The sequence below is a fragment of the Stenella coeruleoalba genome, assembly GCF_951394435.1.
Source record: "Stenella coeruleoalba genome assembly, chromosome: 9".
Classification (NCBI taxonomy): Eukaryota; Metazoa; Chordata; class Mammalia; order Artiodactyla; family Delphinidae; genus Stenella; species Stenella coeruleoalba.
The window spans coordinates 20,436,103-20,454,002 of NC_137155.1; the positions used below are offsets into that span (position 1 = coordinate 20,436,103).

The following is a 17,900-nucleotide window of genomic DNA, read 5'->3' on the forward strand; positions in this document are numbered from 1 at the left end:
TACTCTATTCTCCAATTTTAGATCTTTGTTATTACACAGCTCTTAAATGCCAGAAGCTCATATTTTCAATTCTGGCAGATGGAGAATTGTGAAAACTTTAACAAAATTTTGGCACATATCCATTCAATATATTGTGCTAAAAGTAGCTCTAGTTTTGAATATAAGCTGTATTTTCTTAACAGATTTGCTGTAGTCTGTTTCCCCCGCTATTTGTCTTTAAGGTGCACAAATCTTGCATGATATGCAGATGACCAGTTATATCGTGAACAATTTAATCAGTGAAAAGCAGCTATGCTTGGGTAGCTCAAGAAGATGTGTCTCAGTGTTTTAAACTACAACAAATCTGGGCTTTGTTGAGTTAGTGGGGGAAGGGAATTCCAAAGATTCCAGCCATTTTTCATGTTTTAGAGATAAGATGGCCTATGTACTATAATCGTGATTTAATGTAATAGTATTTGTGACTTAACTCTCTTGTCAACATTTCAGCAAGAACATATTCTTTAGCTACTACAGATTTATACCCAAATAGCCAAACATTAAACAGAAAAGTAGTTCTAAATTTCTCCTTAAAACATTGTTTTCCTGACTGAAAAAAATTTTAGTAGGATTAAGTTTATAGTAAGTACACAAATGTACAATACATCTGTGATATTTTAAAGTATTGTAGTTTGTAAATTTTAGCTTTATCAACTTATATGTAAACCTGTTAGAATATTTCCAATACTTTCTAAAACTAAAATGTGAGAAAGCATTAAATAATTTACTGTATTAAATATAAAATCTAAGTATTTAGCATTTCTCATTGTATTTCAATTAATTATACAATAACATTTTCATGCAGCTTCTATGCAAAAAATTTTAAATACCAATCTGGGCACACTACATGTAATGTGTAATCTGAAATATGTAGAGATTAGCTGAGATTAACATTAGAAAACCATTTTTATTTCTTTTTCTGACCACACTGTGGCTTGCGGCTGGCAGGATCTTAGTTCCCCGGCCAGGGACTGAACCTGGGTCTCCACAGTGAAAGCACTGAGTCCTAACCACTGGGGAATTCCCTAGAAAAACATTTTTAAAATTAAAATTATATATGTACACATTGTTTCAGAAAGGTAAAATGAAGTTTATAGGAAATTTACTATTGCCATTCAGAATAACAGTATTCTTGGCATCTTTTCAATCTAACGATTGAAAATGGATTGATCCATTTTAATATTATTTCATCTGTCAATATCGATTTCCATGTAACAGAAATAAAGTAAAATTTATATGTAGAAATTTTACATTTAGACTTTGCTTTCATTTAAATTCACTTGAATTTACGGCCAAAGGCTTTTGAAAGTTGGATTCTTTGACATTGATAGCTTTTAGCAGTTTCAGTGGCTGTAGAGGTGGGACAGCATGGAACTCTTCCCCATTCTGTCAGAAGGGGGCAGCAAAGCAAGCCAGGAGGAAATTTATAGGTACCAAAAAAAAAAAGTCAGGAAAGGCACTCAAGAAAATTTAGAAAGCTATAGCCCCAAAGCTTCTTGGGGTGGCTTCACTGTTTTAGAGTGTTTGTGAAGTCCCTAATGCCAAGTGGCCCCCTTTGCAAGAGTCATTATGCAAATCTTAAGGCATCAATACACCTTCATGTAGACTCAGGCCTATCTAATAATTATTAACCTTGCTGAATGCTTACCAAGTGCCAGGCCTTCTGCTAATCTCTGAATACATTATCTTTCTTAATCTTCACGAAAACTTTGCCAGATGGACATCCCTGTTTTATGGATGAATCTGAGGAATACAGACTTTAGATAATTTAAAGTCACACAAAGTAGCAAAGCCAGAATTTAAACCTAGCTCCTGTTACAAAATCCTTGCACTTAATTACTGACACTACTATATGCCCTAGTTTTCAGAGAAGCTTGGAGTGTAGGCTTTAGCAGGCAAGAAACGTGTGTGCTAGTTAACTGATTAGAAAATGTGTGTGCTAGTTAACTGACTAGGTACTTAAGTCAAATGTCACTAATAGGCTTTAAAATCACACAGCTTGAAAACTGATGAAGGGAACTTCCCTGGCGGTCCAGTGGTTGGGAATCCGCACTTCCACTGCAGGGGCCGTGGGTTCAATCCCTGGTCGGGGAGTTAAGATCCCATGTGCCACAGGGCATACACAAAAAATGAGGAAAAATAAATGTTAAAGAAAACCGATGAAGGCCATCTGCATGCTTTTCCTTGGTATCTCTGTTTACTTCCTATCCTGCAGTAAATTTCTAGGGCAAAAGTATGGGACAGAAGTCAGAATCTGGAATTTTACCAACTTGGTCAATTTTAATTTTATAGTTAACTTGGTAAAAGCTATTGTGGCAGGTTAGAAATCATGGCCACAATATTTTCAGCTCCTCCCATCAAGGTGGAGTTTGTTTTCTAGTATCTGGGCTGGCCTTCTGCTTTGCTTTGACCAATCAAATGCAGCAGATGTGTTTCTAGGCTGACTCTCTGTGTAGACCTTAAGAGGACAGGCTGCTTCAGTCTCTTGGGTCCCTGCTGGCATGCAAAGAACCTCAGGCTAAACCACTGAACAATGAGAGAATGATGAGGAACTATGTGAAGAGCTAATCGCAGCCAACACCACGTGGAGCAGTGTCCAGGTGGCCCTCCTAATCCCCAGAACTGTGCAAAATAACAAAGTGTTGTTTTAAAGACATTATGTTTTACTGTGACAACTACAAACATGGAGAACAGAAAATGCATAAGTCAAATCTCAAAATATTTAATGTAGATTCCACATTTTTCCTATTTACTATCACTTTTCCACGGTTCATAGGTGTATATACAGTTGGTAATGAACTGAAAATGTCAAAATGCTGTAGCTAGAAGCCAAGGAATTTCCGAAGTCTTAAATAATGCCTTACATAATTAGAAATGTACTCGTTTAATGAAACTCTGTAAGCAGCTCCTAGGGCTGGAAAAGCAGCATCTACCTGAGCTCTAAAATAAAAGGGCACACTAGCAGTCCTTTTAGCAATTATGTTCTTTAAGACTGTAATGATATACTTAAATTTGTAATGTGAAAAGTCTTAAGCCCAAGGTTGGAAGTTAGCAGAGCTCTAAACAGATCTGAAATCCTTCCCTTTCCTTATATGACTCAGAACAATGTTTTGAGATTTTCTACTAGGTAGAGCTATATCCATTATTTATGTAACGAACACTCATACGTTGCTGACTATGCCCATATACTGCTATAAGTGACTCAATGAGTAGGTACTACCTTTAATATCCATTTATAGATGAGGAAATCAGGGTACAGAGAGAAGTAAGTTGTCCAAGGTTACAATGCAGCGGCATTTTGCTCTCTCTCGGATAAAGGGGGTGGGGGAGGAGGCAGAAGTGGAGTTAGGTGGTGGTATGTATTCAAATAACAGCTCTGTTTAAATAATTCTTCCCAGAGAAGTATCTGTGAAAGCAGGGAGGCTTTTGCATGTCGTTTGAGGTCCATGATGTGGCTCCAATTGTAAAGCTTCATCTGCCACCACTGGCCCCCGCACCCTAAACTTCAGCTATAGAAAACTCGGCCCCAAAATATACCTTGGAGGGACTTCCCTGGTAGTGCAGTGGTTAAGAGTCCGCCTGCCAATGCAGGGGACATGGGTTCCATCCCTGGTCCGGTAAGATCCCACATGCCGCGGAGCAACTAAGCCCGTGCGCCACAACTACTGAACCTGCGCTCTAGAGCCCACGAGCCACAACTACTGAGCCCACATGCCTAGAGCCCACGCTCTGCAATGAGAAGCCACTGCAGTGAAAAGCCTGCGCACCACAACAAAGAGTAGCCCCTGCTCTCTTCAACTAGAGAAAGCCCGCACGTAGCCACGAAGACCCAACACAGCCAAAAATAAATAAATAAAATATAAATAAATTTATTAAAAAAACAAAAGCAGAAACAAATATACCTTGGAATTATTCTCCTCTGTGCTTTGCTCATCTGGTCCCACCCAACATTGACCCCCTGCATAGAACCCTCTTCAAATGTAAAAGGGAGTTATATACCTTTCAAAGTCCACCAGTAGTGCTTTCCCCATAAAGCCTTCCTAATTCTCAGTATATTACTCTCTTGACTTCTAGAATCAATTGCTTTTTCCATCATGCTTCCTTAGGTCTAGAATTCTTTTTTTAAAAATTTATTTATTTTTGGTGAATCATTTTTAGGAAGATAAGGTAGCATTTTGATTTCATAAGCCACTTGGAATCTGGAAAAAAAACTTTATATATATGCTTATTTGCTTTTAAAATTAATTTAATTAAAAACAAATGTAATGACACAATGTTGGCGACTAGTCCACAGCGAGGGTGAAAAGAAGTTAGTTTCCTTAGGACCAAGGAGGCACCTTTGCACCTGCAGGACAACTTGCCCCATCCATAGGGAGGAATAAGCTTCCTGTTACAGCTGCAACTGCTAAGCAGCTGGCCTTGCTGTGGTTTCTCCTAGACGTTTTTCTAGATACCATGTGGCTGACAGGGTCTTGGTGCTCTGGCTGGGTGTCAGGCCTGAGCCTCTGAGGTGGGAGAGCCAAGTTCAGGACATTAGTCCACAAGAGACCTCCCGGCTCCACCTAAAATCAAACAGTGAAAGCTCTCCCAGAGATCTCCATCTCAATGCTAAGACCCAGCTCCACTCAACGACCAGCAAGCTACAGTGCTGGACATCCTATGCCAAACAACTAGCAAGACAGGAACACAACCCCACCCATTAGCAGAGAGGCTGCCTAAAATCATAGTAAGGTCACAGACACCCCAAACACACCACCGGCCGCAGTCCTGCCCACCAGAAAGACAAGATCCAGCCTCATTCACCAGAACACAGGCACGAGTCCCCCCACCAGGAAGACTACACAACCCACTGAACCAACCTCAGCCACTGGGGGCAGACACCAAAAACATCAGGAACTATGAACCTGCAGCCTGAGAAAAGAAGACCCCAAACACAGTAAATGAAGCAAAATGAGGAGACAGGGGATCACAAAGCAGATGAAGGAGCAAGGTAAAAACCCACCAGACTTAACAAATGAAGAGGAAATAGGCAGTCTACCTGAAAATGAATTCAGAGTAACGATAGTAAAGATGATCCAAAATCTCGGAAATAGAATGGAGAAAATACAAGAAACGTTTATCAAGGACCTAGAAGAACTAAAGAGCAAACAGTAATGAACAACACAATGTTCAGTGCAGCTCTATTTACAATAGCCAGGACATGGAAGCAACCTAAGTGTCCATCGACTGATGAATGGGTAAAGAAGATGTGGCACATATATACAATGGAATATTACGCAGCCATGAAAAGAAATTGAGTTATTTGTAGTGAGGTGGATGGACCCAGAGACTGTCATACAGAGTGAAGTAAGTCAGAAAGAGAGAAACAAATATCATATGCTAACACATATATATGGAATCTAAAGGGAAAAAACAAGGTTATGAAGAACCTAGGGGCAGGACAGGAATAAGGACGCAGACGTGGAGAATGGACTTGAGGACACGGGGAGGGGGAAGGGTAAGCTGGGATGAAGTGAGAGAGTGGCATGGACTTATATACACTACCACATGTAACATAGATAGCTAGTGGGAAGCAGCCGCATAGAACAGGAAGATCAGCTCTGTGCTTTGTGACCACCTAGAGGGGTGGGATAGGGAGGGTGGGAGGGAGATGCAAGAGGGAGGAGATAATGGGGATATATGTATATGTATAGCTGATTTACTTTGTTATAAAGCAGGAAAAAAGACACCACTGTAAAGCAATTATACTCTAATAAATGTGTTAAAAAATGTAATGATATCCACTTCTAAGAACATGAAAACATGATTAAAAAATTACTGTATTCTACAATGGAATATTACTCAGCCATAAAAAAGAATGAAATAATGTCATTTGCAGCAAAATGGATGAACCTAGAGATAATCATTCTAAGTGAAGCAAGTCAGACAGAGAAAGACAAATACATGACATCACTTATATGTGGAATCTAAAAAAAGGATGCAAATGAACTTATTTACAAAACAAAAATAGACTCACAGACATAGAAAACAAACTTATGGTTTCCAAAGGGGAAAGTAGAGAGAGGGATAATTAGAAATTTGGGATTAACCAATACACACTACTATATATAAAATAGATAAACAACAAGGACCTACTGTATAGCACTATAGCACAAGGAACTATATTCAATATCTTGTAATAGCCTATAACGGAAAATAAGCTGAAAAAGAATATACATATATATATATACACACACATGACTGAATCACTTTGCTATATACTTGAAACATTGCAAATCAACTATAGTTTAAAAAAATCACTGTATTCTAAATAAAACATCTTTTGGACTAAAGCAGTGTTTCTGAAACTTTTTTTTTCCATTATTGCCCTCCCCGTACAGGAGAAAATTTAAATTAAATTTAAATTCTTCCTAGTGAGAGAAATAAGGAATAAGATTTTGTTGGGTAGAGTTGAGTTTTGAAGGGGCACAAGCCATTATCATATCTAAGGGTCTTTTTGCCTCCAAGAAAGAAGTTTCAGAATGCATGGTATAAGCCCATTAACAGAAAACTGCAAATTCAAGATTCTGCCCAACTAGTTTTAGACGCACTGATGGGCCAGGTGTCATCCCCTTGGCTGTGTCTGAAAATATCAAGACTCTCAATGTGCTTCTCACCCTTAGCTCACCCTGATGGGAGTGTGTTTTGGGTTTTTCCTCATCTTTAAAATGAGACAGTAGTTTCACGCTCTCTCATATTTTTAGGGACAAGGGAAAAATTTGAAAATATTTTGAACATTGAATCTAATGTTTCCTTTATGGAATCTAACAAATCTGTTTTCTTGAAAGGAGATATCTGATAATTTGCCTTACCCATTAATTAGCTGAGAGGCCCATTAATTAGCTGAGAGGCCTGTTCCTTCCCTGAAAGACTCTCTGCCTCCTTGTTCCTTCCTAAACATACTAAGTGTACTTTAAAATAGATACATATTTAAAATAGATATTACAGCCTTCCAGAAAGGCTGTAATAGGTGTTTCCCTTAATGAACACCATAATTTCCTTTTACCAAAGGATTGTTACAAGGATTAAATTATTTAACATACATAAAATGCCTAGCACAATAAACTTTCTCTTTAGTATAAAACACACGGACTTCCCCGGTGGCACAGTGGTTAAGAATCCGCCCGCCAATGCAGAGACACAGGTTCAAGCTCTGGTTCGGGAACATCCCACATGCCGCAGAGCAACTAAGTCCGTGCGCCACAACTACTGAAGCCTGTGTGCCTAGAGCCTGTGCTCCGCAACAAAGAGAAGCCACCACAATGAGAAGCCCGCGCACCGCAACGAAGAGTAGCCCCCGCTCGCTGCAACTAGAGAAAGACCCCATGCAGCAACGAAGATCCAATACAGCAAAAAAATAAATAAATAAAACACGAAGCCATAAATTATGAAAGAAACAATATATAACCAACTGAAAAGCAAAGAGCTTATTGTCTAAGTGACTGAAACTATTGTTGACATAACCACAATACCATTATTGCATCTAAAAAAATTAATAATTCTTTAATATGATCAATTTTCCAAGTATTATACATGTTCAAATTTCCCTGAGAGTCTCATAAAATGTTTTTGACAATTGTTTTGTTTGAATCAAGATCCATATAAGATTCACACACTGCATTTACTTGATAAACCTCTTAAATTTCTTAATTTTAGGTTCCCCTCCCTTTTTTTTCCCCTTTCCATTTATTTGTTGAACTGTGTCATTTGTCCTATAAAGTTTCCCACACTGGATTTTGCTAATTGCACCCCTGTGGTGGTGGTAACATGTGCCTCTATCCCTCTAGTTCTTGTAAACTTGATAGTTGGATCTGGTGGCTTTCTCAGATTCAGGTTTGATGTTTTGGGCAAGAAGGCTTCATAGGTGCTGCCATTTACTCATTACACCCAGCAGAAGGGCTATAGTGTTTAGTAATGTAGACACTCAATGGTAATGTTGATCAGTGAGCGCTGTCAGGCTGATTTGTTCATCAAAAAGTCTCCAACAGTCTTTCATTTAATGCCACCCTCTTCTTAACATGCCTTCTTGGGCTTTAGTATCTAGAAGGCTAAAAATGCATTTCTCAAATTCCCTTGCAGCTAGTTATTGATGTGATATAAATTCCACCACTAGAGGCACTTGTGTAGAGTGAACTAAGTGGGGGAGGAGCAGTTTATGAGGCATCTTCGTGACAGGGTGTATTGTAGTGAAGGACATATGGCTGTGGAACCAGTAGCTGTAGGGGTGGCTTCCCCATTCAACAGGTGGACTTCGAGAATGGCCTGAACAACAGTCCCTTGACAGCTCGGTTCTATAGCCTGGATTTGTGAGTCACTCCTGAAGCTTAGCTGGCAGGCTGTTTTTGCAATCCTGCCAACCATTTGTAATAGACCATGTAATAAATCCCTTTTGGCTTAAATTACTTTAGAGTAGATTTTGTTCTCTGCTTTGAACCCTGACCAATACAGCTCCTCTAAGAAAAAGTATTTTCAGCAGTTGTCAAACAGTTGCCTCTCTGATTTTATTTTAAGAAGTGAATTTATTAATAGTTAAACTTGTGAACAATTGCCCGAGTAATTAAAATAGATATTCTAGGAAGATATGTCTTTTTAAAACAAAAAAATCATACAGCAATTTCACATTCCCATTGTATAAACTTTCTAAAAAGAAACATGGAAGTGCTTCCTCCCACCCCAGTTTTTTGAGAAATAATTGACAAACATTGCTGTACAGGTTTAAGGCAGACAGCATGATGGCTTGATTTACATATATTGTGAAACGATTACTACAATAGGTTCAAGTGACATCTATCATCTCATAGGTTCAATAAAAAGAAAACAATTTTCTCCTTGAGATGAGAGCTCTTAGGAAAGCTCTTAGATGACTCTCCTAACAACTTTCCTGTATGTCATACAGCAGTGTCAGCTATAGTCATCATGTTGTACAGCACATCCCTAGTACTTAGTTATCTTATAACTGAAAGTTTGTACCTTTTGACCATCTTTCTCCAATTCCCCCTCCCCCCAGTGTTTTTAAAAAACATTTAAAAATTAATCCATGTTAAGAAAAATTAATCCATGTCCATTAATGAAGACAATTTTATTGAAAGGTAATTTAAATATTGTCTTCACAAAATTTTAATTCCATAATGGGAACTAAAAAGTATAAATCTTCAGTCTAGTAAAGAGATTTTTATTCAATATTTTACTACATAAATGTTCAAACACAGAGAAGTTAAAAGAATTATACCATGACCTATCCAGTGACCTAATTATACGTATACCTGTCACCTGGACTCTACAGTTAACATTGTTATATTTGCTTTATTACATACCTAACCATCTATGCATCCCTCTATCATACATTAATCCATCTTATTTTTTGATACATTTCAAAGTAAGTTGCAAACATAGTATATAGTATTTGGGCACTGAAGGGCTTCCAAATGACATAAAATGCATTAGAAAGTAAACTAGTCTATAGTGTCCTGAATTGTCAAGTCCTGGCGAAGATCTAGGGAAGGAGTTGCACGGAGTGTAAATGGCATCAATCAGAGTGAGAGACTCAATGTGAAATCTAGCAAGATTGCAACACTCTCTGCCTTTACCCTCAGAACTCTCCTCCTCTTTTTACAGTTACTTTAATTATAAAAGAGGAAATACATAACTGGCCCCTCTCCCCCTCAAATGATTTGTGCTATTGAAGGTAGCAATTCTTTAGATCAGAATCTCAGAAAACTCGCTGGAAATCAAGATGTTATATTTGCAGAAATGAGCTGGCATCATGAACTCGATGTTAATTTGGTTATTGTTACTCTCCTTGAGGGCAGGGGCTTAGTTTGTTTTATCATTTATCCCCAGCATGTAGAACACTGCCTGGCATATACTAGGGTTCAATACACATTCACTGAAGGAAGGAGTGAATTCAAGTGCTTGATTCCAAACATAATCTTCATATATTTCATGCCACTACTAATGAAAGAAGTTTTTCTAAAATAAAAATAAGCCTTAACATAAAAATAAGAGCATGGGGTGATTACCTAGAGCTGGAACTGCAATTACACAGAGGGGACCATGTTTTCCATATGTGCAGCAGGAACCTCAGCACCAGCCTACCGTGCACCCGCCGCTGAGGCTCAGCTGACTTGTGGGGCACGTTGTGCCAAAGCCCATGGCTGGGAAGAAGCAGCATTGCCTTTTCATTTTTTTACTTTTTAGTCTTTACTGAATTTATTACAATATTGCTTCTGTTTTCTGTTTTGGTTTTTTGGCCCCGAGGCATGTGGGATCTTAGCTCCCCGAGCAGGGATCGAACCTGCAGCCCCTGCACTGGAAGGTGAAGGCTTAACCACAGGACGGCCGGGGAAGTCCCAGCCCTGCCTTCTGATGGGGACCATAGGAAAACTTCCCAGAACTGTTCGGGCACTTTGCAAACACACCCTGGACTGCCCAGAAACAAATGCGAAGTTTGTCTATAAATCAGTGGGGGCAAGAGTCAGTGGAATGTGAATTATTACCGTTGATGTTACTCTCCTCTTGTACCTTCAGACTGGTGATACCTGAGGAAATTTAAATGTGCTGCAGTGTTAAAATTACCTTTTTAAGGTGATAATTTTCTTTGAGATTTCCTTGGCCTGGAAGAGCATTTCCATATTCAGCACAAGTTCATCAAGCTAGCACACATCTCAACAGCTACTGTGAGATTTTTAAAAATATATTTTAGTCTCTTCAAGAGAATGAGAGACAAATTATTTTTTATTGTGTCTGTATAGAGAGCAACATAAACAATAATTTCAAATCTATTCAGTTTTCCTGTTAGAGATCACAATGGCGGCCTACTGAGATGGGAATCAAGGGACCAGCAAATTAGAAAGATTTAAAAACCATAAAATTACCTCGTATTTTATACTCAAAATCGGTATGTAGAGAAATTTTATGCCATAAGCTATAAAAGGTTAAATGTCCAAAGCAATCTCGTGCTACAGCTAGTGCTACCCTCTCACTAAATAAACATATGCTCTGCAGGTCCCCACAAGACTTTCAAATAGCCCAGTGATGACTGTCATTAAAACATACCTAAGAGAAATCACATTCTTACAAGTGAGACATCAGAGGCTCCCTGCCACTTGGGAGAATGTGATGAATTCAAGCACTGGATATTGGTGGAAGGTGGTTGACTGAGACCAAATATTCATTTGCTTTTTCTAAGAATGTTGCTTCTCTATGTCAAGGTTTCCACTAGCCACTGGTACATTCAGAGAAATAAGAAACATGCAGTGAGCGACACTTTCATAAGGGTAAACGTACCCAATTGAATTGAAATTTCTTTTTCTCTGTCTTTATGACTTTCCTATTTATTTGGTGTTAAGATGTCCTTTTTGTTAGTAGTGGTGATGAATGATAGTTTTATATTTTCTTGCACTTACCTTGGCAAAAATGAAAGTAAAAAACTCCATGTTAGTCTCCAAAATTATCTTGAAAATTTAACTGTACATGAAAGTCCAATGTCTAGAAAAACCAAAAAGTCTCTTCCAAAATAAGATTCTGCAATGCAAAAAACAAATAAAATAATCAACAACTCTATGAATTCATTTTCCCTGTTCAGGTGTTGGACATGAAACTGAACAAGTTGAAAATATTGGTTGGTAGGGCAGGAATTCCCCCATTTTCAGCCCCCTAAAGCATCTCAAATTCCCTCAAGGGATGTAATAAAATTAACTAATACAAGATAGCTTCTGAAGTCAACTGCCTAAGTTTAATTCTTAGCTCTAACATTTACCAACTGTATTATCTTGGTCAAATTACTTAACCCACTCTGTGCCTTGATTTCCTTATTCACAGAATGGAGATAATAATAGTATCTACATCATAGGGCTGTTGTGAAGATTAAGTCAGGTAATCCATGTAAAGATTTCATCATCACTTTTTCATCATCCTAAACTGAAACTCTGTACCTATTAAACAATAACTACCCATTACCCCTTCCCCCCAGCTCCCGGTGAACACTGTTCTACTTTTCATCTCTATGAATTTGACTAATCCAGGCGCCTTATGTAAGTGAAGTCATACAGTATTTGCTTTTTGTGCCTGGCTTATTTCACTTAGCACAAAGTTTCCAAGGTTTACTCATGTTGTAGCATGTATCAGAACTTCACTCCTTTTTAAGGTTAATAATACTCACTTCTATGGAAATACCACATTTTGTTCATCCATTCATTTATCAATAAAAATTTAGGTTGTTTCCACCTTTTGGCTATTGTCACATTACATATTCTTAATAAATTACTTGAATTATTTATTAAGTTATAATTTACTACTTTTGGGAGGATCTTACATGCAAGCCACAAAATCAAGCAAGAATTTACTCTGAGTTTCACATCTCATCACCCTCAAGTAATTGGATTGTGCTGATAAAATTACTGTGATAACTCTTAGTAATTCATCTTTGTGCAATATCATTGCAAGTCACTTAAGCTCTCTCAATTTCATCATTTGTAGAATAAGAACAATAGACACCAAAAGCAAAAGCAACAAAAGCAAAAATAAATTCAAGTGGGACTACATCAAACTAAAAAACTTCTGCGCAGCAAAGGAAACCATCAACAAAATGAAAAGGCAACCTACTGAATGGGAGAAAATATTTGCAAATCGTATATCAGATAAGGGGTTAACATCCAAAATATATAATGAACTCATATATCAGAAAACAAATAATCCAATTAAAAACTGGGTAGATAATATGAACAAGCATTTTTCCAAAGACATACGGATGGTCAGCAGGTACATGAACAGATGCTCTACATCATTAATTATCAGGCGAATGCAAATCAAAACCACAATGAGATATCACCTCATACATGTCAAAATGGGTATTATCAAAAGGACTCAGAGAGGATGTAGAGAAAAGGGAACCCTTCTGCATTGTTCGTGGGAATGTAAATTAGTGCAACCGCTATGCAAAACAGTATTTAGATTACTAAAAAATTAAGAATAAAACTATCATATGATACAGAAATTCTACTTCTGGGCATTTATCCAGAGAAAACGGACTAATTCAAAAAGATAAATGAACCCCATTCATTGCAGCCTTATTTACAATAACCAAGATATGGAAACAACCTCAGTGTCCACTGATGGATGAATGGATAAAGAAATTGTGGTATATATATATATATATATATATATATATATATATATATATACACACACACACACACACACAATGGAATATTATTCAGCCATAAGAAAAGAATGGAATTGTACCATTTGCAACAACATGGATGGACCTCGAGTGCATTATGCTAAGTGAAATAGTGAGATGTCAGACAGAAAAAGACAAATACTGTATGATCTTTTTAAAATGTGGAATCTAAAATATGTATATAAAGCTAAGCTTATAGATACAGAGAATAACCTTTAAAGGAATGACATAGCCAAGGATATGACATAAACTGGTTAGAACCGATTAGGCCCAAAATGGTAGAAGATTTGACTTCCACTAGAACTTGAGCCTCACTGTAATACATTAGCATGCTAAATGACACACCCACCAGCAACAGGACAGTTCTGAGGCTGACCATAAAAGGCCAAAAAGTGGGTGGTGGCCCAATTCCTGGAAATCCCTGTCCCTTCCCCAAAATAGCTGGAATACTCCTCCCACTTGTTAGCCTATGAAACAACCCAGCCCATAAAAACGAACCACCCCATATTTTGGGGCCAGTCTCCCTTCTGAGACAGACCACATTCTGTCTGTGGAACATGTATCTCTCTAAATTAACTTGCTTCCACTTCACTGTGGCTCGCTCTTGAATTCTTTCCTGTGTGAAGCCAAGGACCCTCACTTGGCAGCCCATCCCAGGGACTCACTTGAGACCTGGGACATGACCATCCTCTTGAAGTGCATTTTTCCTGCAACACCAGGGTTTAGAACCCTGAGGGACTAGGGAAGAACCAAACAACAGTCTCAACAAGCGGATGCTAATGCTCTTCTTCAGAGCATGGCTGAGATTCTTGCTTTTTGGAGCATTCTTGGTGTTTGCTAGTTTCTAAGCATGGTTCTTCAGCCTACTGAAAATACTGATATCCTTCCAATAAATTCCCCTTTGCTTAAGTTGGCTGAAATTGGCTTATAGTGCTTACAGCTGAACTCTGATAAGAGAAAGCAAAGGCAGCCTGCTGCTTCTGCAGGTTTCAGCAACCTCTCCTTGTATCTAGCCATCTGAATCCTTTCCAATTCACATCACAGAAATACTCTCAATGTTTCAAGCCTTGGGGTCCTTGAGACCCCAAGCACTAAATTCCACATTTATACCAATTGTTCAGGGAACAATCTCTGAAGGAAAAATATATGGAATCCTCTTATGGATTTAACATTTAACTTTTAATATGCTACTGAGTTGCAACAAACGTGGAAATACCGGCTAAGACAGCCATGAGTGAAACAAAGCCAAGTGAGATCCAACAATTATGGCTGGTGTCAAGTTGGATGAGTCTTCTCTATGTTGAAATGAGACAAGTACTTAATAGGAGTGTATTAAGGCATATATGAGAAAAAGGAGAAAAGCAATTACTTGAGGAGAGGGGGAAGATGGCGAAAGAGTAAGACGCGGAGATCACCTTCCTCCCCACAGATACACCAGAAATACATCTACACATGGAACAACTCCTACAGAACACCTACTGAACGCTGGCAGAAAACCTCAGACCTCCCAAGAGGCAAGAAACTCCCCATGTACCTGGGTAGGGCAAAAAAAAAAGAATAAACAGAGACAAAAGAATAGGGACGGGACCTGCACTTCTGGGAGGGAGCTGTGAAGGAGGAGAAGTTTCCATGCACTAGGAAGATCCTTTACTGGTGGAGACAGGGGTGGGGTGAGGGAGAAGCTTCAGAGCCGCTGAGGAAAGCGCAGCCACAGGTGTGCGGAGGGCAAAGCGGAGAGATTGCCGCACAGAGGATCGGTGCCGATCGGCACTCACCAGCATGAGAGGCTTGTCTGCTCACCCGCCGGGGCGGGCGGGGCTGGGAGCTGAGGCTCGGGCTTCGGTTGGAGCGCAGGGAGAGGACTGGGGTTGGCGGCGTGAACACAGCCTGCAGGGCGTTAGTGCACCACGGCTAGCCGGGAGGGAGTGCAGGAAAAGGTCTGAAGCTGCCTAAGAGGCAAGAGACTTTTTCTTCCCTCTTTGCTTCCTGGTGCGCGAGGAGAGGGGATTAAGAGCGCTGCTTAAAGGAGCTCCAGAGATGGGCGCGAGCCGCGGCTAACAGCGCGGACCCCAGAGACGTGCATGAGACGCTAAGGCTGCTGCTGCCGCCACCAAGAAGCCTGTGTGCGAGCACAGGTCACTATCCACACCTCCCTTCCTGGGAGCCTGTGCAGCCCGCCACTGCCAGGGTCCCGGGATCCAGGGACAACTTACCCGGGAGAATGCACTGCGCGCCTCAGGCTGGTGCAATGTCACACTGGCCTCTGCCGCCGCAGGCTCGCCCCGCATCGTGCCCCTCCTTCTCCCCGGCCTGAGTGAGCCAGAGCCGCCGAATCAGCGGCTCCTTTAACCCCGTCCTGTCTGAGTGAAGAACAGACGCCCTCCGGCGACCTCCACGCAGAGGCGGGGCCCAATCCAAAGCTGAGCCCCTGGGAGCTGTGCGAACAAAGAGGAAGGGAAATCTCTCCCAGCAGCCTCAGGAGCAGCGGATTAAAGCTCCACAATCAACTTGATGTGCCCTGCATCTGTGGAATACCTGAACAGACAATGAATCATCCCAAATTCAGGAGGTGGGCTTTGAGAGCAAGATTTATTATTTTTTCCCCTTTTCCTCTTTTTGTGAGTGTGTATGTTTCTGTGTGAGACTTTGTATAGCTTTGCTTTCACCATTTGTCCTAGGGTTTTATCTGTCCGTTTTTTTTTTACTTAAAAACTTTTTTCTTAATAATTATTTTTTATTTTAATAACTTTATTTTATTTTATCTTTATTTTCTTTTATCCTCTTTCTTTCTTTCTTTCTTTCTTTCTCTCTCTCTCCCTTTCTTTCTTTGCAGCCAGGAGTCAGTGCTGTGCCTCTGAGGTGGGAGAGACAACTTCAGGACACTGGTCCATAAGAGACCTCCCAGCTCCACGTAATATCAAACGGCGAAAATCTCCCAGAGATCTCCATCTCAACACCAACACCCAGCTTCACTCAACGACCAGCAAGCTACAGTGCTGGACACCCTATGCCAAACAACTAGCAAGATAGGAACACAACCCCACCCATTAGCAGAGAGGCTGCCCAAAATCATAATAAGTCCACAGACACCCCAAAACACACCACCAGACGTGGACCTGCCCACCAGAAAGACAAGATCCAGCCTCATCCACAGGCACTAGTCCCCTCCACCAGGAAGCCTACACAACGCACTGAACCAACGTTAGCCACTGGGGACAGACACCAAAAACAACGGGAACTACAAACCTGCAGCCTGCAAAAAGGAGACCCCAAACACAGTAAGATAAGCAAAATGAGAAGACAGAAAAACACACAGCAGATGAAGGAGCAAGATAAAAACCCACCAGACCTAACAAATGAAGAGGAAATAGGCAGTCTACCTGAAAAAGAATTCACAATAATGATAGTAAAGATGATCCAAAATGTTGGAAACAGAATAGAGAAAATGCAAGAAACATTTAACAAGGACCTAGAAGAACTAAAGATGAAACAAACAACGATGAACAACACAATAAATGAAATTAAAAATACTCTAGAAGGGATCATTAGCAGAATAACTGAGGCAGAAGAATGGATAAGTGACCTGGAAGATAAAATAGTGGAAATAACTACTGCAGAGCAGAATAAAGAAAAAAGAATGAAAAGAACCGAGGACAGTCTCAGAGACCTCTGGGACAACATTAAACGCACCAACATTAGAATTATAGGCATTCCAGAAGAAGAAGAGAAAAAGAAAGGGACTGAGAAAATATTTGAAGAGATTATAGTTGAAAACTTCCCTAATATGGGAAAGGAACTAGTTAATCAAGTCCAGGAAGCACAGAGAGTCCCATACAGGATAAATCCAAGGAGAAACATGCCAAGACACATATTAATCAAACTGTCAAAAATCAAATACAAAGAAAACATGTTAAAAGCAGCAAGGGAAAAACAACAAATAACACACAAGGGAATCCCCATAAGGTTAACAGCTGATCTTTCAGCAGAAACTCTGCAAGCCAGAAGGGACTGGCAGGACATATTTAAAGTGATGAAGGAGAAAAACCTGCAACCAAGATTACTCTACCCAGCAAGGATATCATTCAGATTTGATAGAGAAATTAAAACCTTTACAGACAAGCTAAAGCTGAGAGAGTTCAGCACCACCAAACCAGCTTTACAACAAATGCTAAAGGATCTTCTCTAGGCAAGAAACACAAGAAAAGGAAAAGACCTACAATAACAAACCCAAAACAATTAAGAAAATGGGAATAGGAACATACATATCGATAATTACCTTAAATGTAAATGGTTTAAATGCTCCCACCAAAAGACACAGAATGGCTGAATGGATACAAAAACAAGACCCATATATATGCTGTCCACAAGAGACCCACTTCAGACCTAGAGACACATACAGACTGAAAGTGAGGGGATGGAAAAAGATATTCCATGCAAATGGAAACCGAAAGAAAGCTGGAGTAGCAATTCTCATATCAGACAAAACAGACTTTAAAATAAGGACTATTACAAGAGACAAAGAAGGACACTACATAATGATCAAGGGATCGATCCAAGAAGAAGATATAACAATTGTAAATATTTATGCACCCAACATAGGAGCACCTCAATACATAAGGCAAATACTAACAGCCATAAAAGGGGA

At 39.6% G+C, this 17,900-nt stretch overlaps 1 long non-coding RNA gene across 2 annotated transcripts in view; it reads right to left on the minus strand.

Annotated features, from left to right (window-relative positions):
- The window catches only part of LOC307192027, an 88,285-nt gene that overhangs the window by 42,282 nt on the left and 28,103 nt on the right, over positions 1-17,900 (minus strand). For both annotated transcript variants that reach the window (XR_013829919.1, XR_013829920.1), the window contains one exon: positions 11,481-11,598. This is a non-coding gene — a long non-coding RNA (uncharacterized lncRNA). The remainder of the gene's footprint in view (positions 1-11,480; positions 11,599-17,900) is intronic.